This window comes from Temnothorax americanus, unplaced genomic scaffold (assembly GCF_048541705.1).
Source record: "Temnothorax americanus isolate GAGA-0224 unplaced genomic scaffold, ASM4854170v1 Scaffold3, whole genome shotgun sequence".
Taxonomy (NCBI): Eukaryota; Metazoa; Arthropoda; class Insecta; order Hymenoptera; family Formicidae; genus Temnothorax; species Temnothorax americanus.
This window is the reverse complement of record NW_027509442.1, coordinates 1,190,007-1,217,651: the sequence shown is the minus strand read 5'-3', so window position 1 is coordinate 1,217,651 and position 27,645 is coordinate 1,190,007. Positions and strand designations below refer to the sequence as shown.

Below are 27,645 nucleotides of genomic sequence, written 5' to 3'. Positions count from 1 at the left end.
ACCGAAAGAATCAAAACGCAGTCTGTTGGAGAAGAACATCTGCGGAAAGGAAAAACTAATCTATACGATAAAACAAATCCAATCATAAATTTTAAGCTTCTCTCACATATTTTTCTACCTCAAATAAAACCGATAATACTCAAAAATTAAGACGCAGTCGACACCATCGATGTGAGAGCCTCGTAAATATCCTTCGAATGATAAAAAAGCCTCCGTGACCGCGTATGTCGTTATATAACGGTAGCGCGAGTCTCTTTTATCGAGCGAACCGTTTTACGAGAGAAGTAAAAATAGTTACAGCAGTTTTACGGTTCTTATGAGAGTCATTTTTAACAACTTTTGCGTAATAATAATAGAAATATGCGTAAAATTCGTGTTTCCTCTATTATCTGGCACAACTTAGCGATACGCATTTACACTATATTCATATATATCCCTGTTTGGCATTCTATTTAACATTATTGTAACGTCACTCTGTTACATCTTCACTCTTATTTGCAGAAAGATCTAAAACGTTTCAAAAAGTTCACAACAAATTCATTACGTATTAATGTTTTATTTATTTTGAGTGACTAATGTATCATCGCAGTCAAATGCACTCGAATATTTCCTCGTCGATGTGATTTTCATTTAATTGAATTTCGACTAACAAAAGCGCGATGTCACGTTTCCAACTTTCTTAAGGACGAGAGCGTCTCTTTTAAATCGACGTCAAAACTTTTCCTAGTGTTTCATTCTAATTTTGTTTTGTTTCATAACGACCATGCCATTTCCAGCCTCGTTGTACTGAATAATGCATAATATATGACGTATGGCTCTTAATAAGCTGCGATAAACTTTTACCTACGACGTATCTGCTTAAACTCTTCAAGGCTTGCATTCCATTGCAGCGAACAAAAAACGATTAAAAAAACAGGCAAGATGAAAACTGTGTCAAACTATCTTTTCGCAGATATAACAACAATCGTATTGCGCAAGCCCCTGCACTTAATTAATTTCTACTTATTCATTTCGATCAATTATTTTGCACAGATGTGCGATACATCTATGTAAACAACATAAATATTATTTCCTACTCGATATCTCATATATGTAATTTTTTAATTTATAATCGAATTTATTTTAAAATAACTTTCCCCAAAAAAGTGTTTCTGGGCGTTTCGACCGATACCAACGAATGCCTACAAACGTGTTTGATATGATTAGAAATGCTAGTGCGTCGTGTGAATATGTGTCCTAAACGTTAGTGCCCCAGTACTATACCAGTTTAGATAAAAAATAATTCGTAGTCTTTGCTGGCCCAATCCTTGCTCGTCTCTAAAGAAAGTGGTGGGGTCGTATGTGCGTTGCTCTAGTTAATGTCAAGCTTGACCAACGGAAATTTGTTGGGCGGGATATTTCAACGGTCACAAGCCCACCATGCAAGCGACGAGCAACTTGCATAATTCAAGCGTCATCGCTTGTCATCTGCTGTTCGAAACGAAATTTTTTTAATGTTTCTTGAATTACATTATTATAATTCTGAGTAAAATAATTTCTTTGTCAATTGCATTTATATTCATTTCTATCGAGATATGCATGAGCGTTTTTCTGGTTTATCTATATAAAAATTAAAGAACATACGATAATGTAAATGTGCGCTATTTTCCATTTGTATACAAAACTATATAATCATTATTTCGCAGATATTATTCATCGGCAAAATTTTCAAGTCAATAGTAACGTTTAAAGAAAAAAAAAGTCTTTCTTATCTGAGAGGCGTTGGTCTGAATTGAAATCTGAACGATACAACATCGCTGGCTAGTCGACCGTGATGGGGGAACGCGATCGTCCGTTGCTCCAGTTTACGAAAGTGTACCGGACAACAAGGAATATCAATATCGAGCGGCAGTTCCTCGCCCAGGTGTAAGGACACCTTAACGCATCCCTCAACGGTCGGTCGACACGGCCGGCCACGTCCGAGGATCTATTAGAGCATAGTTTTTCCCATACCGCTATCGCGCGCGCGTACCGCCACTGGCCGTTCGTTAGATACCTCGAGCTGGACACGAAGAAGGTCACTTATGCCTAACGGATTTTTTCGACCTGATTTAAATAGGCTGCCTTCTCCCTTTCTCTCCCTCTCCTTCGCCGCGCGCGGACATTGCCCAGGTAAATTTTCATTGCTGGTCACCTTGTGAACGAGGAAGATCGTTTCAGGTAGCCAACGTCCATGGGAATATCATGGAAATTGACCATTCGGTTGGGTCACTCGGCAATCTCGGAATTAAAACATCGCAACCCCTTCTCCGATGAGATCTAGAAGATCTCTCTCTCCCATGAGCGTGGATTTTGTTTACCTGCATTGAATCTCTCATTTGAACCAGTAACAGCATCAGATTTAATCTCAAAGGTCCATGAAGGCGTGTGAAATTGTGAGAATGGTCCATGGTCAGTTTTCACACTACAAACTTGTACTCATAAAATAGGTTTGTTGATTTTTTTTTGATTTTTTTTTTAAGTTTTACTCTCACTTACATCGCTGTAAGAGTATATGTACAAATATAGTAAAGTACCTATACGTGAAGAATTTATGTTAATGTAATTTCTACAAATACTACCAGATGTTTGTGAAATGCGAAACGATTTTCCAGGAGACAATTTCAAGATACATATTTACTATCCGAAATATTCTTCTTAGAATTTATCCTAAACTATTCTACCTACGACAGAATACTTGCCGTAAGTATTTCCAGATGTTTCTGAAATGCGAAACGACGCACAGATGCTATTATTCATGAACATGCGATCCAATAAAGGGTGTAACGTATATGGCGTGTATTTGAAAATTTGTAGAAAGAATCTTCTAAATTCTTCCAAATTTTGTTTCTTGAATGTGAGAAAGAATCGGTCCGGAATCGTGTCTCTTAAGATACGTATATGATTTCAAAGACGCGTAAATACTATAACGTTAATTTTTTGAACGCGCCTGTAGTTTAGTCGCAGTTGCAGGCAAATCTTCCAGAGTACATTACTATATTTTATTTACCTATTTTTTCAAATCGATATCACACTCGCTATTGACCTATACATTTTCAAGTGCATATATACATATACGTATATTGATTGTACGTACATTATGAGGCGTTTACCAATTTTTAAATTGTTCGACTATTTGTTTTAGTTATGATTTTCAGATTCTCCCTAAAAATTTTCTCTTTAAATAAAGATTACGCTAAAAATTACGGCGTTATCGTAAAAATGAAATGTTCGCAGCATCGCAGCGTTTATATACGCGCGCGTCTTATTGTTAGTCGCCGAAACAAAGCAAAACCGAGCGTCGCCGTTGGTCTGTTTAAGCTCTTCCAGAACTACTGATACGTTCCGATTAACATAAATTTGCAGACCGAACGTCCGGTGTGTTGCCCTGTGACGCGGACAGGCTATCTGCGTGGTAACAGACTGCTTTGCATACGCTTGATCCTTAAATACTCCCCGTTCGCATAGATGCGTGATCTTTGTCTCTCCATGTGTATATGTAAACGTGTGTAATAAAAAAAAGTTTCTCGATGTAAAAAATTAATAAAAATAAAGATAGAGATAGAACCCCTTGTTGATCTTAATCGACTTTTGATTTTAATAAACCCTTAAATCATGGAATGTTAAAAATGTCGGACAAAATATTATCAATAAATTTAATTGATAACGTATTATATGTATATAGCATTTTTAAAATTACTTATGTTCCTTGTAAAAATTAATATGCGACACTTATATCGTACAATACGTTTATTATGTATACTTATAATTATAGATTGTTACAAGAGAATATGCGCACATAAATGAAAAAATAAACGTATTAAATGTGAGTATTTTTTCTTGACGATCTGATATAGAAATTGAAGACATTGACTGGCGCGCGGCCATAATCAGAGTCACGCGACGTAGAGAGCATCCTGATGACCCCGAAGATCAATGAATGATCAAGGCTCGCCGATCAATATTCATACGGATTCATGAGGCACGGGCAAAGGAAGAGCGGCGCGAGTCCCGTCCTGATTAGCCTCGAGCATCGGGCGGCTATTTGCGTGAATGTAACGATGATGTTGCGACGTGCGCACCGAACGGAGTCAGAGGTCATCGCAAACAATCCCACGTGTGGGAAAGGCCGAGCCGAACTCACAACGAGAAATGGCAGCGTCACATTGTCGCACGAAAAGGAAAAAAAGGAAGAAATAACAGATATAACGAGGGATCGAGAGGTGATGAATGCTCGCGTCTCTTTGACGTATAGAAACGATGGAGGAGCGGAAGTCGACATTTCGCGTGCCCGCCGAAACGTCGTCCCACTTTGGTCAGCTCGGTGGATCCACCTCGTACTGCCGCTTCGTTTAAACGCAATCGCGAGCAGCCCGATGTCATGAAGCAACACGTAACGGTGGTTGATGATATGCTAACTTTATTTGCGTCGCGTTGGAATCAGAATGCCTGAACTTTTAAGTAATTGCGTCGATAACGAATAAAATCTCTAAATCTGGAAGAAGAGCACGAGAGATAGATTGGGAAAACTCAAGCTAAAAAGCTTGTACGCAAAATACAATTATATTATATATGAATTGGAACGAATTACGAGCAATTCCTCTTTTTTCTTGTCCCTTCCGAGTATTATTTTACTAAAATATAAACAGTTATAGTTTACTTGTAGTATGGTTAATTTATCTTAATTAGATAAATTACACTAGATAAATTACATTTCTATACTCTTATACCCTTTGCAGAACTGTATAAGAGAGCGATAACTCTATTGCAGAGTCATACAATTAGCAGAATAATAAATTTCTGTCGCCAGTATATAGAATAACAATTAAAGTAATTTAAATCGACCTGACTGGCAATATATATAACGTCTTTCCGATATAAATCATACAATTAGATTCGATTATGCAAATGGACAAAATATTATTCACAGCTCAAACATTCTGTGATCCCAACGTGCATTTGAGACTCCATTGAATTGCATTGAAACGCATAAACGTTTCCACCGATATTTATTATCAGCGCAAGGAGACAAGAAGCAATTTTTACAGTCTAACGGTATGATGTGTGAGAAGTTATCTTCCGACAATTTCTTGCACGCGCTCACGTTTCGGATATAATGTCAGTAGTCGCGATTTCAGATAAATATTGTCACGCGAGATTTTCGTGTTGCTATTTCGATCATAGATTTCCGCATGTGCCACTTTAAGAGCAGCGCCTAATGAAAAACGATTATGCTATTAGACGTTACGAGTTCAGAAGATCGTTCTAGCTTTAAAAAACTAATTTATTAGCACTTACCGAATATAAATGTTACCAGAAAATTGCCATAGTAAAATTCGATGTAATAATCCGTGCTTCGATACATGACAATTCGCCATTCGATATTCAGGTTATCTTTTAATCTGACTTACCCTATGACAATAATTGTAATGCGCAATTAGGAATTTTTTATACAAGATAAACTCCAGTAAATGCAGAATTTCATTAAAAGCAGAGAAAACTTTCCTCACGCAAGTTGCTCACTCAGAGTACACGTGTTTCAACAATGCTACGTGAACCTATTACTGCGATTGCGATCAGGCTTTATTTATCGTCGAGGAAAAGTCGGTTCCAAATACGTGGAAGGGTATACGGATGAAACAGAAGGTATCCTTACGTGTCTAGAAATCTTACGGATTTTTTGTTTTATTCTATTAATGTCAGGGCTAACGTATCAGACACGAAAGCACCTTTCGTATATCAGTCAAACGCTCGTTTAAAAGACGAAAGTATCCATTAAAGACTATACACACTGTAAAGACGCGAGACTACGAGTGCTAAAAATCGGTTGTTGTCGGTACAACAGGATCGGCAAAATCTCGCCTGATAGAGACGTCTTTCCTTCCTTCAACAGGATAATCGTTAAGGCAGGTGTCCCCGACAAGCGTGGGAGACTCGAGCGCCTCCCGGCCGCTGTTCTCCCAACCCATTACTGTAACGAACGCCAAAGGGTCGCCATGGCGACTCGTGGAGAAACACACACGTGGGGTGTAGCAGCTCGCTCTCTCTCCTCTCTTTTCCCCCGCCCCTCACCATTGCCACTCTTTCCACCTCGAGCGGCTCTCCGGCTCTCCCTTTCCCTCCCACACCTATCTCTCGCCCTCCTCGCTCCCTCTCGCGCCCTCTCTTTCTCACCCTCCCCCCCCCCTCACCTTCCCTGATCTCGAACGCCCCTTTTTCGCCGGTTTCCCTCGCACCCTTCGACCTCCTTCCGCCACGAAAGTCGAAAAGCGGCATGGGTTTACGCGCTGCTCTACGGAATATCTCAAATAGAGCGCTTTTGTACGGACGCGTCCGTAGGTTTGTGAATTAGAGACCCCGAATGAGCCAGCGGCGTTACCATGGCGTTCGGGTCGGTTGCCATCGCGATACCGGCCACAACATAAAATCACTTTGACGATTTGTTTGGAACCATTGATGCGCCACACATGCGGGAATCAATTTTATCCCCGAGGCACAACCGCCCGGTGGTTGTTGATGTACATCAGGCACCCTCCGCCTCCTCTTTCTTTCGAACCGGCCACCCCTTTCCGCCAGACGGCGATAAATCGTCCCCGGGACACTGCTCGGACACCTAATATCCTTGGAAAGCCCTCGCGCCCTCTCGCCATCCCTTTCCCCGAATGTGTCCTCGATCGGCGCCGGCGGCTAGAAATGGCTTCGCCCCGAGTCGCGGGTGCTGCAATATTCTAATTTCTTTTAGCGACCGACGCCGGGTCGCTCGTGATGGATCGAATACGGAAAAAGAACTTAATGATGTTCTTGCGCGAGTCTAATATATTCAAAGCGTACATTATCCGTCTTATACGGCCAAGTAGAGTCTTAATGCAATTAACATGGAACACTCCTAATTCTTTATTTTTATTAAATTTTTTATGTTTATGAACTACCCCAACTACGATATTCTTACGTAAGTCATCATAATAAAAAAGGTCAGGTTAAAGTTTTTACACGAGATATGGAATAGGGATGGTATATAGGTTCCTATTACCCTATCATAGATTATTGATTTCTGCTTTTATATCACACACATACTTGTACATTAGGTGTGTCATTATTAGATCGAGAGTCCTTGACCAACTGTGCTTCCTCTTCACGATGGATATTATGTCATTAACTATGAAAAAAGTGCTTTTCAAAATAAATATCTGATTCAATAGTCTCTAAAAATTTAAGTTTTTTAAATAAACTATACTGTGCTCCAAATCCACGACAAAAAATTACATCTTTATACATCAAAAAATTTTTGTAATTATATATTTAATGATTTAGAATTTAAAAAAAATTGTAACTCGCCCCGAAAATGTGTGCTCAGATACATATATGTGTATGTAACGTATCTTTTCTGACAGCAAAACGTTGGTCACTCATGGCTCCAGAATAACGATAGAGCATTTGCAAATTCGGTCTTGAGCGATTTTTGTCCACGCGATAAGTCCTTATCTACCGCGCCGTACTTGTGTATTACGTACTTGGCCTCATGTATGTTTGCGTTAAATGGAATGATCTCAAGTTCAAGCTCACACGCCACGAATAGTCGACTTTGTTCGCATAGCTCATCCAGTGTTTTGCCACTTCATCACGCTATAACGCAATTAAAACCGATATTCACGTTCTTATCTATATGATCGCGCATTTGGGACTGAACCAGATTATTAATCAGATTGTTAAACTTATAGCTAACCTGTATGCGTTCGTACCGCGTGCATGTACGTCACGACATGAATCGCGACATTGTTAATTCGATAATTTTGCGTAATATCAATCAGGCCTAAGAAAATGCGTATATCCTGCGTTTGTTTTATATCAATTTCGAACGTTGAGAAACTAAATATATGAAATAATAATAAGAGGACGCGCGATTTATCCGCTTCCTGCTTTCTAAAATATATACCAAAAATTTATACTGTATATATTAAATAAAAATTGCAGATGGTTGCTGGTATCACGCGACATAAGAATTTATAGTTAGATTAAAAATTAACAATTAATAAATGTATTAGTTACAAAAAGTTATTGTAGATTTATTCGCGCTTCTCTTTTTTTTTTTTGCTACTCGTTCGGGACTGGTACTTTCGATTGTATCGCGCTGAAATTGCGATTCGCGCAAGAGAAGTTTGCTTGACTTTCCAAGTCGCGTATATACCGAGTATTGGTACGCGACACCTACAGATAGACCGGCAGACGCACACGTCAACGGGAGAAGGCAAAAGACGGTTACGTGATCCGCGATTGTTATGTAAATATCGTTGCTCGCTTGAGCGCAGGGACGCGCTTCTACATTTTCCCTGTTTTTTTTTTCTCTCTTTCACTGGGTATTTTCTTATATATAATTTGATAGATAAGATGTCTATCGTAGGCGCGCAATCAAAATTGCAAAATAAAGGTATATCGAGTTTTCTTAAGTTGTTTACAACAAAATTTACATATTGCATAGCTCTCGTAACAGTAGACGCAAATTACGAAAAATAGAAGGATAATAAGAGAGAGTAACGATAAATATTTGCCAAAACAATGATAGTAACCAGACAATAAGCCGCCGCGTTCTTCTTGTTATGTTGTACAGTATATACGTGCGCTACAACACATCGCGGATTCGAGCTTCCTTTCTCCACGGCATTCAATTAGCATAATTGCTGTAAGCGTCTCTACGCGTACTCTGGGAACGTACAGTTTATAACTCAATTATCATTACGACACGCGTGATTATCGAGCGTGGAGCGCGTAAATCAAACAACGCCGCTGCGGCCCGCGAGGCGAGGCCTCGCCGGTAAGTATCTCCGTCCATCCAAAGCGGATCGGACCTCGCTAACGCAACGCATTGTGCCGCCGTTAATTTACCCGATCAAGGCGCACACGCCGCGGCCGAGACGACGCAATTGCGAATTATCGGTACGCGAAATTCGAGTCCGCGGTTGCGACAGTGCCGCGCGGCGCGCGTCCGCGAGATTTTCGCAACGCGCGCCCCGCGATACATTATGACCGATGAGCGGGGCCCTTATACCATCTTATTGGCCACGCCGATCGTTAACCAAGGCGCATCCAGCCTTAGCTCTCCGTTCCTCCGCACTTTCACTCCACACTGCCACGTGATCTCTCGGTTTTCCTTTTACGCCGAGTATAGAAAACCGGCGCGGCGTCGTCGCCGATTCGACACGTACGCCGGGGAATCGCTGCTCGCCGATGCTCGCTAACAACGCACGCACCCGCTATTGTGTTTGTCTCCAGGAGGCCTTTCGCCACGTTTACACCGCCTTACGGCCACCTGGCCGCTCGCCGGTTACGGCGAAATTGCCTCTCGCGCGCCGCAAACGATTCGGGAATCTCCGTTTAATGACGCGTTTCAGTATTTACGCCGGTTACAGAGTGTAACTCTTGCGCGAGAATACGAGAGAAGAGCGCGCGCGCGCGTCAATTCGCAAAGGTAACGTGGGAATAGAAGCGTTTCTAGAACAATAAGAAGCTAAGCGCGCGTTTTAAAAAAATATGTGGATGTGAAAGCGCCGTCGATTAAAATTTTAATTTATCGCGAAGCGACCTTGCGCGAACGCAAGAGAAGAGAACTCGCGCGAATATTTGACGTTATAGAAAATTATGCCGATGTAAAAACTGACGAGACTTACAGGTGTACCTCGGGTATTGTTAGAGATAATATACGCAACGATTTCCATGATATATCGAAAAATCTAGAGCGCAATAAAACTGCGGCGTATTGTCGGGGGGAGGGGGGGGACAGACGTCGCTTTCCACGCTTTTGCGGAAAGAAGAGATATCGTATCCGCGCGCGCGAGGAGTACTGCCCTGCCTGTCGTTTGCATAATCGTCGCAGGGGGAAAACAGGAGCGGGCTTATGCCGATAGGAGCGATGCTTATGTCGTACCCTCGTTTGGCGACTTTTGCGCGGCGGGCAGAGGGAGGAGTAAAGACACACGCTCGCTCCCGATAACGATAAACGGCGTATCGGCGATTTGTCCCCTTTTTCCTTTCGTCCCCCCCCCGGTCTCGCGAGCGGCTCCTCCGTCGTCGTTACGTTGCATAATGCACTAATGGCCTTCCACGTAGCCGATATACTGCGTTTTGATTCTCCCGTGGAAAGTTTTCTAGGAAACGCAGCCGCCTAATCCTTTCACCGGTTGCGCCCGCGGACATTGTCAGCTAATCAAAATCGGGAGCAACGTTCTCGAATCTCGGCAGGATGAGTACCACCGAATCTGACTGTGAGTATACTTATTTTCCGTGTGTTACTTCGAGCACATGCAAATGTTACGGCGTTCATACTTTCTGGTGGCTTTGTCTCAGTTTAAAAACAATTGAATTGTAATTTGTTGATTTTTAGCGTTAATATTTATAGCGAAATAGTTTATCAAATAATATATATTATATTATAAATATAAATAGCTATGAGATTACCTTTGTGTCTGAATTATTGTATAATTACTGTTAATAATATTTATTGTTAACAATATTTAAAATCTTTGAACGGCGAAATTCATAACTCTCGTACAAATGTAATATTGTAAATCTATAAATCTATATAGTTCACAAATGTACAGTACGCGTGTAATTTTTTAGAATAGGTACAATGCAACGATAATCATATAGAAAAAGACGTTACTTTTAGAAACTTCTATATTTGGGTAATTTGGCAATCTATACATGGAGAGAATATTGCAATAATGCGCTAAAAATAACATCGCTGTGCTCGTAAACTCGGTGCTACAAAATAAGCCCGCCTTGTTTCGTTAATTTCACATGCTTCGCTATACGTAAACCGTAACAGGGTGATCAGCGCGGCAGATAAGCATGTACACGCGGAAAGAACGGAGCTGATATAGAGAGGCAGAATATTTTTACGATTACCAAACTTTGCGTTCTTTACGTTTGAACGCGCGCGTTCTCTCTCCGGCTGTGTACACCGTTAATTTCTCTTGGAAAATGATATTTCGTATAAAGTTACAACGTATAATGAATTTTTAAAACAACTTGGATATTTTTAATAAATGTCTAAAGTATTTTATTTCAATACTTTCTTCTTCTAGTATAATGTCGATAATGCGTATTCATCGACAAACACCAATGATCACTGCGTGGGTCCTTTTCAGAAACAGAATTTTATTAGGAAAAGGCAGTAACTTTTGGAAACGCAGTTGTGTTAGCAAAAGGTTTTGCTCGGACGCGGCATTTTGCAGCCAATTGCATGCCTCTGCTCTAAATCTACGCCCCTTTTCATCCCTTTTCGCAGAAAGGACGCTTTCGAGATCCCTTGAGGACTGCCTTTTCTCATTCAACCCTCATCTCCCGTGGCGCTCATTGGAGGGATGGTATGCTACCCGGCCAATGAACCGTTTCAAATGGATTTCCTAACGAGGGAGGACTACAGGTGCAATGGTGACAGCTGTAGAAGCACCCTTATACCGGAATTTTTTTAATTTGGGACTGTGTGATTCACGGAAATAGATTCTCGAAAGATAAAATAAGATGAGGTATATATTGGATACCAGTACCAAGTCTTCAAATAACATTTAAAATAAAATATTGCAAACTAAATATAAGTAAACAAAATAAAACACATACAATAATAATAACAATAATAAATGCATAAGGTGTAATACTTGTACTTTGCGCGGCAGTACAAGGTGTACATCTTTTCTCATTTCCGTTAAGGACAACCAGACTATCTAAAATCGTGCGTGCGATATCTTTGCGGTATCTCGTTTGAAAGTCGCACGAGGCAGTGCATAATTAAAAACATCCGCATACATGGGTAGGTATCTCTCGCGTGAGCGGACAGCAGCCAGCCAAAGAGAGAGAGAGAGAGAGAGAGAGAGAGAGAGAGAGAGAGAGAGAGAGAGAGAGAGAGAGAGAGAGAGAGAGAGAGAGAGAGAGAGGAGAGAAAATACGGACAGTCGATCGATATATGCCGTGACCAGGCGCGCGGGAGCTCTGCACGTCGCATCGCGACGCATCGGGCGGGATCGAGTTGGTTTTTCTAGGAAACGTTCATCCGCCGCGGGATCGACGACCGTTACGCGAAGATGCCGATTAAAACCGGGAGAGAAGGGGGGAGGGAGGGAAGGGGAGAGGAAGAGGAGAGTAAGAGAGAAAGAGAGAAAGAGAGAACGGGGAGAGAATGGTAACGCAACGTAATGTAAATGCGGATGCGGTCGGCGCGTGCGCCTGCAGTAGGGCACGGCCGCACGGCAAGACGACAGCTGTTTCAGTCCTCAGGCAACATCAGCGTTGCACCTGCTTACTTGCCTGCCTGCCTGCCTGCCTGCCTGCTTGCTTGCCTGCCAGGCTCTCCGCCTTGCCCGCTCGCCTGCTTGCTCGGCTGCCCGCTAACCCACCTACCCACCTATCTCCACCTATATGTGTGCCCACGCGACTCGTGCCAACGTCTACGCGCACGCGAGTCCTTCTCCTTCGGGCTCCTTAAATCCGCGGTAAGGACCGCGCGGAGACGGGAGGACGAGGACTCACATTAATGCGCGAGCTCTCTTCGCGCAGACGGTTGATCCCGGGGTTAACGGCACAACGAGGCGGGCCGGGCTTTGTTTTGACGACGTACCGTGGCGATTTGTTTTGAATATATATGGGCACATTCGAAACAATCTTACACTACTATTTGGAATAAAGAATATGCCATTATATAGTATATTATATGTTCAAAAAATATGTGTAGGTAATAAGAAATTAATGAGTAAAAATTAATAAAAAGATTTTTAAGATCGAGCTACGATGTCTTTTACATCCGCGAAAAAAAAAGATGCGACGGATTCTCCTCGCGATTATGTTTTACGTTACGATCATTACTTGTCGCAAATTCTGCAATTTTTTCAGAGGAAAATTCTGTTACGAGACAAAGCACCCGATTGTATCTTTTTGCATTATCTCGCAGTCAGAAGACATGTACTGGGACAGCGCGTACGTAGTCGTTAACACCGGGTCCCAAGGTGCATAATGTGACGGTAAACGTCGACACCCGCATGAACGGTCGTCGCACGCGTTCAGAAGCCTTCATGCTGGCGAACGAAACGTCCAAAATTAAATCTAACGGGATTTAAAAGCCCGATTCTCTCCCGTCGCGTCGCCGCGAACGCTACTTTGTCATATATCAATCATTCTTTCATTAATTTCTGGAAATATACATCATTTATTTGTTTGTACATAATTATTTATCTATATTTGAAAAATAAAAAAATAAATTAACAAACAAAGACTAAGAGATTTTAAGAGTCACGAGTCTTATCGCAATATACTTTTCTCGCGATGCTTAATTTGAAATGAAAATATTATGTCGGATACAAATTACGAAGCGCGGCTCGGCATGTATATTAATTTGAAAATAATGGTATTTTAACAATCTTATATTAAACGGCATAATTTCACGTGCGCTCCTATTTCTGTATAAATTTCTGAGTGATCAATTTTCGCAATATCAAATATGTTTTCAAAGAATTAATCTTTACTTTGTTAGAAAGTTGTGGCTGCTGGGAACATGAAAATATCACCAAGCTGAATCATCGAATCGAAATAAGCCCATATCGACGTAACGCTTCGGTATATTTCTCCGTTCATCGTGCAGCATCATGCAAAGAGCGAATTATTCTGCTCCGTCTTAAACTTACGGAGAGAGTCAGTGGCCAGAGTACGGGACACAGGATACGCGTGATCATTTTGCAAATTCGCCAGATTTAATGCTGCGACGGTCGTAGGCCCGATATCTTGGTTTGTATGGCAGGTCGCCTAGCAGTTGCGACTTATAGAAGGAGACTATTGTCACGACAGGCCTACTTCGCGGTACTAACGGAAGTCTCTTGACCAATCGGTCTCTCGATTCTTGGTCAAGGGGTCAGATTAAAGGGAAAATTGAAACGCATTATTGTCCAATAATTAAAGCAGAATCCTCTTTTGAAATTATCGGTATACTTGGTCGCGAAATTATTAGTTCATTAGTTGACAAATACTCTGCCGTATGATAAAAAGACAAACCCGCATATATATACAAATTTTTAAACTTTACAAATACAGAGAGTATGAAAGTTTTAAAATATTTTATCGAATACATAATTCAAATAATTAGTAAAATAAAATAAACTGTAATAAATCATATGAAAATTATTCTGTCGGATGATTAAAATAATTTCAAATTTCTTTCTCGTTCAAATTTCTTAACTGGCTAGATTTATAAATAGTAAATTATCGTTTTGTTACTATTAATGCAGAATGGAAAATCATCGACGCGAAAATTCTGATCGATTGACGAAGAAAAGCAGGGATTCGGAGATGATTATTGTAGGACATAGAGCGAATATCGGTCTTCGACGAACGCGGTAAAATATTACAGTTACTCCTAAACAACAGTATTGTTGCTGGTACTCGCGCGTATAATATGAGATGTGCGTATATAATATAGGATAATATCGCATTTTTGCCTTCCTGTGTCGCTTGTAAAGACAGTAATATCGCAGGAAGCACGAAATCTCAGGTTAGTTGGAATCTTTAAATCGATTTATGGGTCACGCATAACGAATATAATTTTGTTTTTATTCGAACGATCCACACGCAAGGAGAATGATTAGTTAGAATATGAACATATTTCAATTACATGCAAATGAAAGATAAAAGTAGGAAGCACATATTGCAGAATCGTTAAAATTTTATTTCTCAAATTTTTAGATCAATTTATCAAGCTTATGTCTATGTTCAACTTATAATTTTATCGAAAGATTTATCCTATAATAAGATTCATGCAATTAACTTTCAACATCGCTTCTAATTATATTTTAAAAAGATTGATTTTAAAATCGGATGTGTCAAACGTAATAGTGTCGAAATGCAGCACAATGGTGATGGTGAAAGAAGGGAATAAAAGTTCGTTCGCATTGACGAAACGACGACAGATGTCATAGTCACATTAAGTAATTAATTCTAAATAAGTTTTTACTAATTATCGCGTATCGTTAACGAAGAAAGAAAATCAATACTCATTATATTTTAAATATTTGCATTGATAACTTATTATTATACAACAAGATAAAAAAATTAAGTTATTTTTATAAAGTATAAATTAACATAAAATTGTTTTACCTCATATATCAATATTTACGGAAAAGGTAAATTATTGATTTATTTATATAGTTTTTCTCCTTGCTACACTATAAATTGCATTTCAAGCACTTTTACTAATTGGAAGAAGTACCTATTCATTTTTTTGTGATAGACCTCAACAAAAAGCTAATTACGGATAAATTGAGAAATACTGATGGGATTTCTCTTCTACTGGATGGATTTTAACATTAGTCAATGACATATTGAAATTAGATCGCGTTTAACCTTAGATGAGGGCATAGAGCTAAGAAGGAACGAAAAGTCTGCCGCGCTGCACCTGGGCCTATAGAGACCGACAAGCGAATTTACGTTGTCCGATCCAAGGCGATCAAGTTTTCGCACCCACCTATGTGCCACGTCACAGTCGGCGATCTCCCCTCGATCGCATAGAAGCTAAAAAGTTCCCGCGCGGTTTCTCTCTCTCTCTCTCAGCTCTCTCATCTCCCTCTCTTTCTCTTGCTCCTTCTCTCTCTCTCTCTCTCTCTCTCTCTCTCTCTCTCTCTCTCTCTCTCTCTCTCTCTCTCTCTCTCTCTCTCTCTCTCTCTCTTGCTCTCTCGCTAGTCTCGATCGACTTCGCTCCGCGAAGGGTCTTCGGTGGCGTAGTGCCACGCACCCTGACATTATCTCCCGGTTTATTATATAGGTACCTGGTGGCACGCGCCATGCGCTCCGGCCCCGGCAACAGCTGCTCCTGCGCCCGAAGACCGGAGGTGGATGAATAAAGTGAGAGGCACACCTTGCTGCAGGCGCGTGCCGGCAGCTTTCAAGATGTGAATACCGCGAGATACCTCCGTCTGTCTGGGCCGTTGCTCTCTCACCCTTTTATCTCCGAGAATCGGAGCCAGCGAAACGCGTCACGCCGGCCGTCGCATCGCGCCGCGCGCCGCACGCCGCACGCCGGACATTCGACGTACGCGCGACGCAACATCGATCGTCGCGCGGTTAATTGCTGCGTCAATCGATCCATCGCGTACCAGTCGCGCGATGATATAGCATCGTTTCGCAAAGAGACATGTACGGACGTATTATTTTTTTATTTAGAAAAATCCATAACGCTTTGGCGGAGCTCACGCATCCAAGTTTATAAAAATTTGTCTATATTAGAAACGAATCTTTTACTTATACTCCAAATATTGTAAGAGAACTGCGAATCGCGACATTCGTATGAGATCTGTGTTGAAAGTATGAGCGTGAATAAAAAAAAAAGTCAAACATCAAAGGTATAATACGCCGCGGTATGCCCGGCTTGCGTAATTTTTGATGAACGAGTAATCGACTGATCGGCAAACATTATCGCTTGCGCGTTGGGCACCGCGAGATAGCCGTGTCCGTGCATCTGCAACCGCCGTATACCATCTTGCAGATGCGCGGAATGCATTTTGCGCGTGTGTAAAGAGTTAAGAACGTTCTTGTCGGGACGCGCGATGCTCATCCCGAAGCAAGGTGGCACCTGCTACCCAAGGTAACAATACGCAGCCGGATCGGGCTACGTAACGTATTCCGTTTTTGTCATTTGAAACGAGGATCTACTAAAATACGTCGCAAAGTCGGATTATGCAATTTTTTTGCCGTTAGATTTCGCGGTGAAGAAATCCGAGGAACGCAAAAATGGAAACGCATTGCAAATGTATCGTGCAAACAATGTCAGGTGTGAATTTAAATAAGCCTTTTGAGTAATTTACGTAACACAAGATCAAAAAGCTCCGATTGATGTTTAGACTGAAAGATAAATAATTCCGTATTCATTTTATTAATACAAACGTGTATCGTATTTTTCTTGTCTCAGAACCGAATAGATTAAGAAAAGAGATCAAATTTTCTCTCTTTATCGATAAATAAATATTTCTTTTTCTTTCTCAGCTACGGTTCCTACGTGGTTATTTTTAGAAACAGTTTTTAATCACCTGTTGACTCTTTTCATACGCGGAGGATGCAATATGTAAGCTGATTACACCCGTCTTCTGTAGCAAAAGAGTTAATGAAAGAGGAGATAAGTATCAACAGCAGCGCGTCCTTCATCCGTTTTCTTCTCCGAAATACGTGTTTCCAGTGCGCGCACTGGTGTACGTATATACACGTGAATCTGTATTCACAGATATCACCTGCTGCGGTCGATAATATATGAGGTGAAGTAAACTATCGTGAGACAAAGGATTGAAATAAGATTGTTGTTATTCTCTGCTTTATACCAGCGAGATACTGATGTGCATCACACTTTTCATTATAACCCAATTTAATATTATTACCTCTCAGGCCAACAATGGTTAAATAAAATACATACCTTCGTACACTTATTAGTTACGTACAACTTAATAATTCTCTAATACAGATCGTGAATTACATGTATCGTTAAATTATGCCACTTATTATTATTTATCATTTAAATTAAAGCAGCGAATTAAACGTTATGACGTGTCTTTCAATGACAGAATATAATCACATGTAATGATATATTCACGACGTTTCGTCCAACCATCAAAATTCTAACGCGCCACGAGAGGAATCGGCTGTTCTTTTTTAAACGCTTTCTCTCCCCGTTCACATCTTCGACGAACGGATGGTTTCGACAATAAGCTAGTGATCGAAGGCAGCTGGACCTTCTTCGAGTCATCTGCCTCTGTAGCTCGCGATGCGATAACTATCCCCCTACCCGCGCCGCGCGCCGGCTACATTAATGGATATTTATTATCGTCATCAAAGGTAGCTACTCAAAAGGCAGCTGACTCCGAAAGAGATCGAAAAGATCAGTTATGAATGATGCAAAAAAAAATTGTAATCGTCATAAACCGTATTTATCACAGTTTTACACTTCATTCTATGCATTGTATCTACTACTATTTCATTTTTACTGATGTGTAATAGAAATTTGTATCAAGTTAGAATTCTTGATGGATGCTAATATATAATATTCAGAAAGAAATTTGCTCTACGTAAATTAATGTCAAATTATGATTATATAATATCATCGTATTTTTATCCATTTATATAATTTATTATATATTTTCTATGTATAAAAAAAATTAAAATAGTTTTAAATAAACATGTAATTTTGAAATACTTAAGAAATTAATATCCGAGAAAAATTAAAAAAGAGAAGTTAGGTATCTCAGATACTACTGTTATTTTCGTGGAAAATGCTTTGTTCAATTTGAAAATATTTGTGCGTAATAATCCATCAACAGAAATTAACATATTGATGGTACTGCCTATCTATATTATTAAAAGTCCTTTCCTCCTAACATATCTAATTCTGGTCCAAAATATGTTTCGATACAGTAGATTTCAGTCCCACAAGCTATTAAAACCTATGAGAAGTGTATACAAAGGGAGCTAAAAGAATAAGCTCCAGAAATGGCTCTAGAGCTAATAGGGCCCGAGGCAAAACTATTTGAAAATCTAGTGCAATATTCTTGCGCGCTCAAAATTCAACAGATATTGCGCTCTTGCATATTCCAGTTTTTTTTATGAATAATCTATCATAAAAATTGGGACTCTAATACAATACCCTAATGAGACATGTACCTCAACGTGACAGTTTTGTTATATAAACGTTATATAAAAAATAATGATATATTAAAATGCTCGTTTAAATGTTATATAAAAAAATAGAGCAATATTATAAACGCAATATTATTAATTATAATAGGGTTGAAGTTGTCTGAATTAAAACTGTCGCATATCGCGGTTTTTAAAACCGATATTCTCGAACACCTTCTTTTAGTCCTTTTAGTAGATCCGCCTCTGATGATGGCATTATACGTCAGCCGGAAAGGCGGGAGATGTTCTCCCGCTAATATTGGTGTCTCATGATCAGATAGGAAATTGCATAGGGATGTTTAACAAGGGGGAAGACCGGAGCTAAATGCCACGCTCCTAAATGTCAGGGCAGCATCCCTCCGATAGACCGGTACCACTTAACACGGGCGCTAACCCACGTTGCGGGCTGGTGAATGTGCAACTGCGTCACGTTACTTTGTCACGGTCCGAAGTCACTTTTATCCCCCGTGGGATAAACAGGAGGGTTAGATCGTGGATTAGGTGAGTTCCGCACGTCATAGAAGTCTCTCTCAACCCGATTTCGCTTCGGTCGTCTAAGACAATCGTATCGCAGTATTTGCATTTTTTTTTTAGTACAAAAAGAGAAAAATGAAAATATCGTTGAAACAAAATCAATAGAATCAATAGAAGTTTCAACAAAAATTTGATCTGCTGACATTTCTCGTAGTCCTTTTTGCTCCTACTGTTTCAATTTAACTTGCCTTAAATTTGATACTTTCGCGCTACCTATAAAGCTGTCTAAATAATAATTATATATATTTTTACTTTTCATTCGCGTTATACTCAGGATACTATTTTCGTGGTAAACGTTTCTACAGAATCTGCGAGACATGTCGCGCATCGAGTGGTTCGTCTTCTTGCTCGTATCGCGCGCCTGCTCCGTTCGCGATCGTAAAGATCCGCGTGTGCGAACGTGTCGTCCAACGCGGAGCTATATCGGTGTATCGAAAGGAACGTGTATCTATATATGAGCGTGGCAAACGTGTCGCGCGTGGTCGATAACGGGCGGAGAGTGAGAGAGAGAGAGAGAGAGAGAGAGAGAGAGAGAGAGAGAGAGAGAGAGAGAGAGAGAGAGAGAGACCGCGTATTGCGCCGGGATGTTCATCGGACACCGTATATCCTGTTATCCGGCCCGCTGCAGAATAGCAGCGCATCGCGAAAACCATAACAACGCGCGCATTGTGATATTCCGGTGCACGCCGACGCGCGGCAACATCTCGTTTCACGCATCGCGTTACGCGCGCAAAAGGCGACGCCTTCGACGGATGCAGAGATCTTCTTCAGTCTCCGATTCGATATATGTAGATAAGCGATCTTATCTCCTGCAAACTAATTCTTTTATCAATCGGGGTTTCCTGTTTCGTTCGAAGAATGTAATCTCGTACGCATGTGCGAATTGTTTAAGACACGAGATATAGGCGTATCGTTAACTACTCGTGTCGCGAAAACGATCGCGAGTGAATACCACGAGGGGATATCGCATATGATTTTCTCATGTACATGACGCGTAAATTATTATTTTCATAAAGTCTCAGAAGAGACTTTGAATAAATTATACATAATTGGACGGCGTATGTTTACAAGCTTTTACTAAGTATATATATCAGGACCATTCTCATGGCAATTCAACATAATTAGACGTTCTTATTGAGTGCAAAAAATGACAATTATTTTATAAATAAATTATTAAATTGCATAAAAATGCATAAATAATATATATGTATAAATACATTATCAAATATAATTTAAATCTACTCTATATTCTCAAAGAGATGTATCGTAATAGAAATATTCGAATGATATATTTCTCTTTCATATCTCTAATCTCTGACATTATGACAGATCTGGATTGTAAAGTGGAATTGGTATCACAACGTGACTTTGCGTCCGTCGGTATGCAAAACTCTACAGACCGAAGTATTACTGATGAGTCAGACAACGACGTGGAATGTCGCTAATGAGTCGCTCATACGAGGAAACGTATAAGACCTGCGCTATACTGCTGAATGTTATTTTTTTAAATCAATTTGTTTTCGGAAAAACATACATACAAAGATACATTATATTGCTAATTAATTTATACATGTTTACAAAAGCACGTATAATAACATATTTACAATATAAAGTTTTAGTAGTAATTAGTAGTAGTAGTAGTAGTAATAGTAATTATTCAAAATTTTATAGAAATTATTAATTTTAAAGCTAAACCGTACTTGATTATGTATATAAGTATACATATAAATTATAATATTAATCAAGTATAATTGTAATTATATTGTTATATATATTCTTAAAAAAAAACATTTGTTATTAATTTTTAGAAAAGTTGTTGAAAGAATTTAAGAGTTGGAAGAATTAATTTGAAAGGTCGGAAGAATTAAAAGTGGAAAGCGCGAGTAAATACCATTTAGCCGTGGCATAATATATTTGCGAAAAAGTTTAGGCTTATACGTTTTACATTCCATTTATCTTGACGTTACAATTTAAGAAAAGGTAATATTTCTTTCGACGGAACGCAGACAGGAATTTATATGCGTATTTGCGTATGTTACTATGAGAGCCGTCCCAATTAAAATCACGAATCGTTGGATAATCGTGAGATAAAAAAACTCGGGATTCCTTTCGCGCGACAGCACGCCAGTCTCAAGATCTCTTGGCGGTCCCCGAAGCTCGGATAAACGTTGTGTAAGATATCCGTAATCATAATACAGCGGTACCTTGAATTCGCGTGTTCGTAACTCGTGGGAACTGGTGTAGTATCTTTCAAGAGCGTGGGTTAGCAGTATTAGTGTTTACTCAGAAGGCAGAACAATGCACAGGACTGTCGGCGTCCGTTCCGCATTGCTGACTACGAGATCATCAGCAGCCGTTGCTACTGTTACAACCGATATAGAAGACCGGCATGGTCATCACCTTCGAACTATCCCGCGGCTTCGACAACGATAATTGTTGCCGCGCCACACCGGATGTTCGTTGAGTAGCTCGCGATTATGAATTCTATTAGGCACCATCGTGCCGATAATGATCGACATTACAAAAATAAAAGCGTATCGCGAAAGACACGTCTTGCATCGAGTCACGTCTCGTACTCGCATTAAGACGAGAAAGACTGAGATAAGGTATCTTATACTTTTTGAAATCGAAACTCGAGATAATTAATACAACGATGATTGTAATCTGTAATCAAGTTTAAAGTGATCAAAATTAAAAACGTTTTATTAACTCATATGATTGAGTATAATTGAATATTATATCATTAGTAAAATAATTGTACATTATGTCGCAAGAAATAAATCGATAAGTAATATATATTTAGAAAAAGACATTTATTTAATAGCATTTTAAAGTTTTTATATGAATTTTCATATAAATCTACGTCTTATACAAATTTGAAATTTATTGTTTAGTAATTTTTCACCTAAACTTTTTATTTGTCTCCTCTTTAATATTAAGTGTGTGTGTTGAGCATGTTAACCAAATTAAATCGTAATTAAAAAAACACTAAAAAATGTCAATTTTTTTATACTCAATCTATTTTTATCTTTTATTAATAATCTTTATTAATATTATATGAAACAATTTACCTTCCACATAAATTTTCACTTTTACTAATTATAGAATACATATCTAAAAGATAATATGTAAATTATTTAGCAGAAAAACATTCAATATTTTTTTGGTTGTTTATGTTTTCTGTATTTTTTCTTTAATAGAGATCTAATAAATTAATTAGTAATTTAATATTTCTTCAGTTTAATATATTTATGCTGTTTATATTATTTTTTTTTAATATTTAAAAAGCGCTAGCCTCTATATTTTTAATATACGTATACACACAAATCGTTCTTGCATTGATGTTTTTATAGACTATTCTGCGGATTAAAAAATTGCCATGGCCATCGTGAATTACGTCTCAATTTTACGCTAACATCCAAAGGACACACAAGTCGCGCAAAGTTATGCAACGCGAATCTTCCTCTCGTCCGCGACATCTCGAGATTCATCATCGTACGATACAACGTCGCAGTATTTTCTCGTATTCCTATTACGCAAATGCCAATTCGTTCCCTCCCCTCTCGTAACCTCGATTCTCGTGCACATCTCTCCTCTCTCGGCAGCGGGGAACAATGGCGCCATTACGGCTACGGGCCTCGTCATCGTCCTCACGGGTTTCTCAGCACGCCAGCCGGCGTTACTGCGATTTTCACGAAAGCTGCACGTCTAGTACAATGGCTTCATGCTCCGCTCGTCTTCTCGACGTACGTCATTTGAGACACACGCTGCCGATTAATCGAGAAGCTATAACGTTTTGCATGCATCGCGGATAATTGTACAGCTCGCGCTGTAGTTAGATATTTAGAATTGAGATGTTGTTCCGTTACAGACGGACATCCATAAATCGTATAGCGTATTATTTTGATATGCAAGGAGATACTTTTTAAATAGCTAATAGTATTTAAAAAAATATACAATTGTGAGACGTTATTATCCACGAGCATCGATAACACAATGCCGCATTGCATGACAGATATAAAGATAAATGTAATATAATTGAAACTAATGTTTCGATTTTTACGGAACCATTCTGGTTGGTCGTTTTGGTCAAAAATAAAATGTGAAGTTTTAAACGGATAGCACCAATATGTATACATAAATAGGCCGTTTATTGTAATTGAAATCCCTATATAATTTTGCTTTTATATTTCACCGTGCCTCTCGACTTTCGGAAATGTTACCGCTAGCCGGGACACGGCTCGTCTTCGCCAGAATGCGTTAGCGAACTATAACGAGGACCGTTTGTATTCCACGGAAGACACTCCGCAGAGCAGAGCCGCCGAGGTCCCCGGTTATTGATCGGCGCTTAGCTTGCTAGCCGGTTGATTTTACTCCGGCCGGAGGAGGACCATACTGGATGGTAGTGTGGATAATGTTGGCCTATAGCTGCTGGTACACATACATGCACCCACATACATACGCACACGTACCCACACAGCCGCGTCGGCCCGCCGCCGCCGTCGCGTTCGCCGCACACGTATCCGCTCGGTGCACGTGCGAGGCCGACAGCGGCGGAGGGATCCAACTTCGGCCGTGTACGCCGGAGGATTCGATGTAGGTGCTTTCGTAGCCAGGCAACCCGGGCTCGTTCCAGCCGTGTAACCACACCCTCGATTCACCAATTTATTATTCATCTAATGACCACTCACCATATTCGCGCTCGTATGCGCGCGCGCGCGCGCGCGCGAGCTTTCCTTCTCACGCATTTCTCTTCCGCGATAATAGGACTTCATCCTGAGCCCCAAAGCCGATTGTGAAACTATAAGAATTATAACGCGGCAAAATAAAGTAAAAGTTAAAATGTAATAGAGATTCTACGACTATGAAAAGATATTGCGAGGAGATACGTTGACCTGTCATCTCTTCACGAATAGAATATTTCTTATAAGTCAGACAAAACATTTTAAAAATATAGCACAAGGTGAGTGTAATATATATTGTTCTATTATGATATCATGATTGGAAGAAATCATATATGAAATTTGTAAAAACTAAATTGAGAGAAACACGAGAATTGAAATCTCCTTTTATTCAATATAAATACGTCACATCACAATCATAATTTTTGAAATTTGTATCATAAAAGATAATGCAATTGCAAATTACGAAGCAAATGGTATCTCATCCTTCTGCCAGAAGCATGACCGAGAACGAAATAAAAAAATAGTCAAAAGCGATCGATACATCCATGACACTCGAGACATCGTAAATGCGATGACATTATGACTCCGCCACGTCCCTGGGCCAAAAGGTTAGCCTCGACGCTAGCAATGACGAGAGAGATTATCGTGATGACTTCTCCGCGCCTGGCAATCGAATTCGACACGAAACCTTTTTTTCTCCCCAGTGTGCGTTTTCGTGGTCATAACAACGGCCGATCATCTAGCTACCCTCAGTCCCCCACCATCGGCGAGATGGGGACGGCGCCAAGGTACGAATGCGAGAACTTACAGGGAAGTCCTAATGATCGAGCGCTTCTTCCCCGAACCCCAGGAATCTGATTCGATCGGACGAAAGAGAGAAAGAGAGCGAGAGAGCGAGAGAGAGAGAGAGAGAGAGATGGAGAGGCGAGGAGAGAGCGTCAGAGGCGGCCGAGGGTGTGCGAGGCGGAGAGGGCTGGGGAGGAAGCAGGGCTCACCTCTTGGCTGGATGGGTGGGTGATGGTCGGATGGGTGGTCTGTAGGCTAAAGTCAGATCTCCAAGGTTTCATAGGTGTGTTGGCCACAAACAGTTGCTAGGTAACCGGCTAGGGAGGCAACCGGTCAATACCACGGGGCTCTCGCTGCTGGCTCACCTCTGCATGAGCTAAAACGTCACCGGCGGCGGAGAGTTGCTCTCTCCACCTGTCCCACCCTGCTTCCCGCGCGCGTTCCAACCACCCCGAGTCGCCCCGACGTAAGCGAGGGCACCGCAGCAGCAGCAACACCACCGCCGCGCCGTTGTGTGTCGCCGTCCCCCACTATTGACCACCATACTGCCGCCGCCACGTCTACCGGCGCAACCTCCGCTGGTGATACTCGATAACGACGATGGTTCTGTCTTGCTGTGTTTCTACGTTTCCCGATAACTGGCCAGGTTTTAACTTATTATTAATATAGAAGGAGTCGTGACCCTTCGACGTTGACCGATAACGTTTTTCTTTTTTTTCTTTTTGGACAGATGTAACAAGTTGTCTGGTATTTTGAACGTCGGACGTATTATCATCTCTCTGAGTCAATCTTATAATAATAATCTGTACGGTGCTGTGGTTCATAGTCTTCATAGAATAGGCTAGAAAGTTGACTTTATCCGATACTTCGTATATTTATCGAAAGTTGAAGCCGCGACATTTAATAAATCATAAAATAGTCACTTGTATATTGTAAAAAACGTACATAGTACATAGATTATTTTAGAAATAAAATACTAAAGTATCTGATAAATAATATCCTAACGCATAAAATATATAAACAGAAAGTTATTTCCTTTTTTAAATAAAGTTTTCGATTTGCAGAATGGTGTTTAGTGAAGACGCGCAAAAAGATCTGAACTTGAATATTTGCCTAAAATTCAAGGTAGATAATGAGAATAATATCAAGGCCGTAGCATAGATTTTTCATAACATGCGGACGTGGGCGAACGAGGCGGATTTAGCCACGTGGTGAACATTCGCCTAAGGATTCGTGAATAATGTATGAAGTGAACGATACATGTATTCACGAACACATGCGCGAGCAATTCTATGTATATTAAGTTGACGGATATTCATATAACTGACAACTGCGGCGCAAAATAAATATTATTTATAGAAGGGAGAACGAGATCTCGCTTTTAAGAGAGAAGATCAAAATTTTTGCCGAAACATCACGGAATCTACTTCCCGCTCGCGAAAGACAGATATGAAGGGACACGAGAGACATTAAAAGTGACATCGACTCGCATGAGACGGTGTAATTCCGTTATTTTCAATTTTCGCGAGTACGGCCGAGCTTTCGTGAATCCCAATGCGGATTGACGCGTGCGTGCGTGTGCGTATACCTATGCATGTATACGCACGGTCTTGGCGTCGTCGGGCCGCCGTTGGCCGCCAACCTTTCTCCCTCGTTTCCCGGAATAGCGACCACTCGACGGTCTCAGTTTCTAAATGATACATTCGAGCGTATCCGTACACTTCTTTTTTTTAACGCAATTACAATTCAACTTCGAAAAGAGCAATGGAAATTACACTTTCGCGGAGTATCGCTGCGGTAGCGGACAAAAGATCGAAGCTCGCGGTCGGTGCGACGCAAAATATTCTTTTAAGCCTCGACGACTGATGAGATCGAATATAGCAATTATTCAGCAAAAATAGATATCAGAGCTATTTTCGTGTACGCGCGTTTACCGTACACGTGTATATAGACGCAGCCATGTCCTCCTTATATATGCATTATGCCTGTACCGCATGCATACGTAAATTCTTGTCGTAACTTCGGTCATAAACTTACACGATGGCCTACTTCCAAATTTTACGATTGCCAAGCCTTCGTTTTACCTCGGTTACAAAGTCTATCATTTTTTCCCCAAAGTCTCTCGAAAGTATACAGCATTCTTTATCTAATCTGGGATTCAGCCGGCAATTCGTACGAGATGCAAAATCGTCGTATCGCTATTTCGACAAGAAAGTTCACATTTTTCATCATTCCGTGCATTATAGAAAACTCGAAATTACGTTTGCGCAATATTGATATAATGTGCAGAAGTAAACATTATAATATCTCAGTTATCACGTCTAATTTTTATTATAGCTCGTATTTTCGCTGTTTCGAACACATTAAACTCTCCGCACACAAGTTCATTGCGTGTGTACTTCTGCCAACCACCGAGCCAACCCTCTTGTCCGTTCGCTTCTCGGAACCACGGCCACGAGACACCCCGCGCGAGGAAGCCCCTGGGACGCCCGAAGGGGGTTATTCTCGCTTCTTCGTGTTTAACATTTGGCACATACCATCCGTATAATGTAATAACAAGAATAAAGTAATAATAGAATTAAAAGATAAACATTTCTACGGAGGATGATGAAAAATCCGAACTTTCCCGTTGAAATAGTAACTCAGCGATTTTTTGCATCTCGTATAATTCGCCAACTAAATTCTAGATTGGATGAAGAATATTTTGGCTTTGATGAAAAAAAATTCTCTTTATGGTACTTAAGTTTCTCCGTGAAGTTTTGTCAGCTTCCTTTATTGGGTTGCAGATTATTACAGACTACACGACATTAAATCTGAAATCACGCGATGCTGTACGCTATATAATATGAATTATGTGATAGAGACGTATTGCCTATTTGGCGAACGAAACAATTAATATGTCCGTGTAATAAAAGACTAGTGAGTCTAGTGACTC

The 27,645-nt window shown here is 40.3% G+C and overlaps 1 protein-coding gene and 1 long non-coding RNA gene across 2 annotated transcripts in view; one reads left to right on the top strand and one right to left on the bottom strand.

Annotated features, from left to right (window-relative positions):
• The window catches only part of LOC143900101 (uncharacterized), a 100,926-nt gene that overhangs the window by 58,740 nt on the left and 14,541 nt on the right, over positions 1 to 27,645 (bottom strand). The gene's annotated exons all lie outside the window — the stretch shown is intronic.
• On the top strand, positions 9,768 to 11,954 carry LOC143900343 (uncharacterized). Its single transcript, XR_013257764.1, has 2 exons — positions 9,768 to 10,274; positions 11,300 to 11,954. It is a non-coding gene; the product is annotated as an uncharacterized LOC143900343 (long non-coding RNA).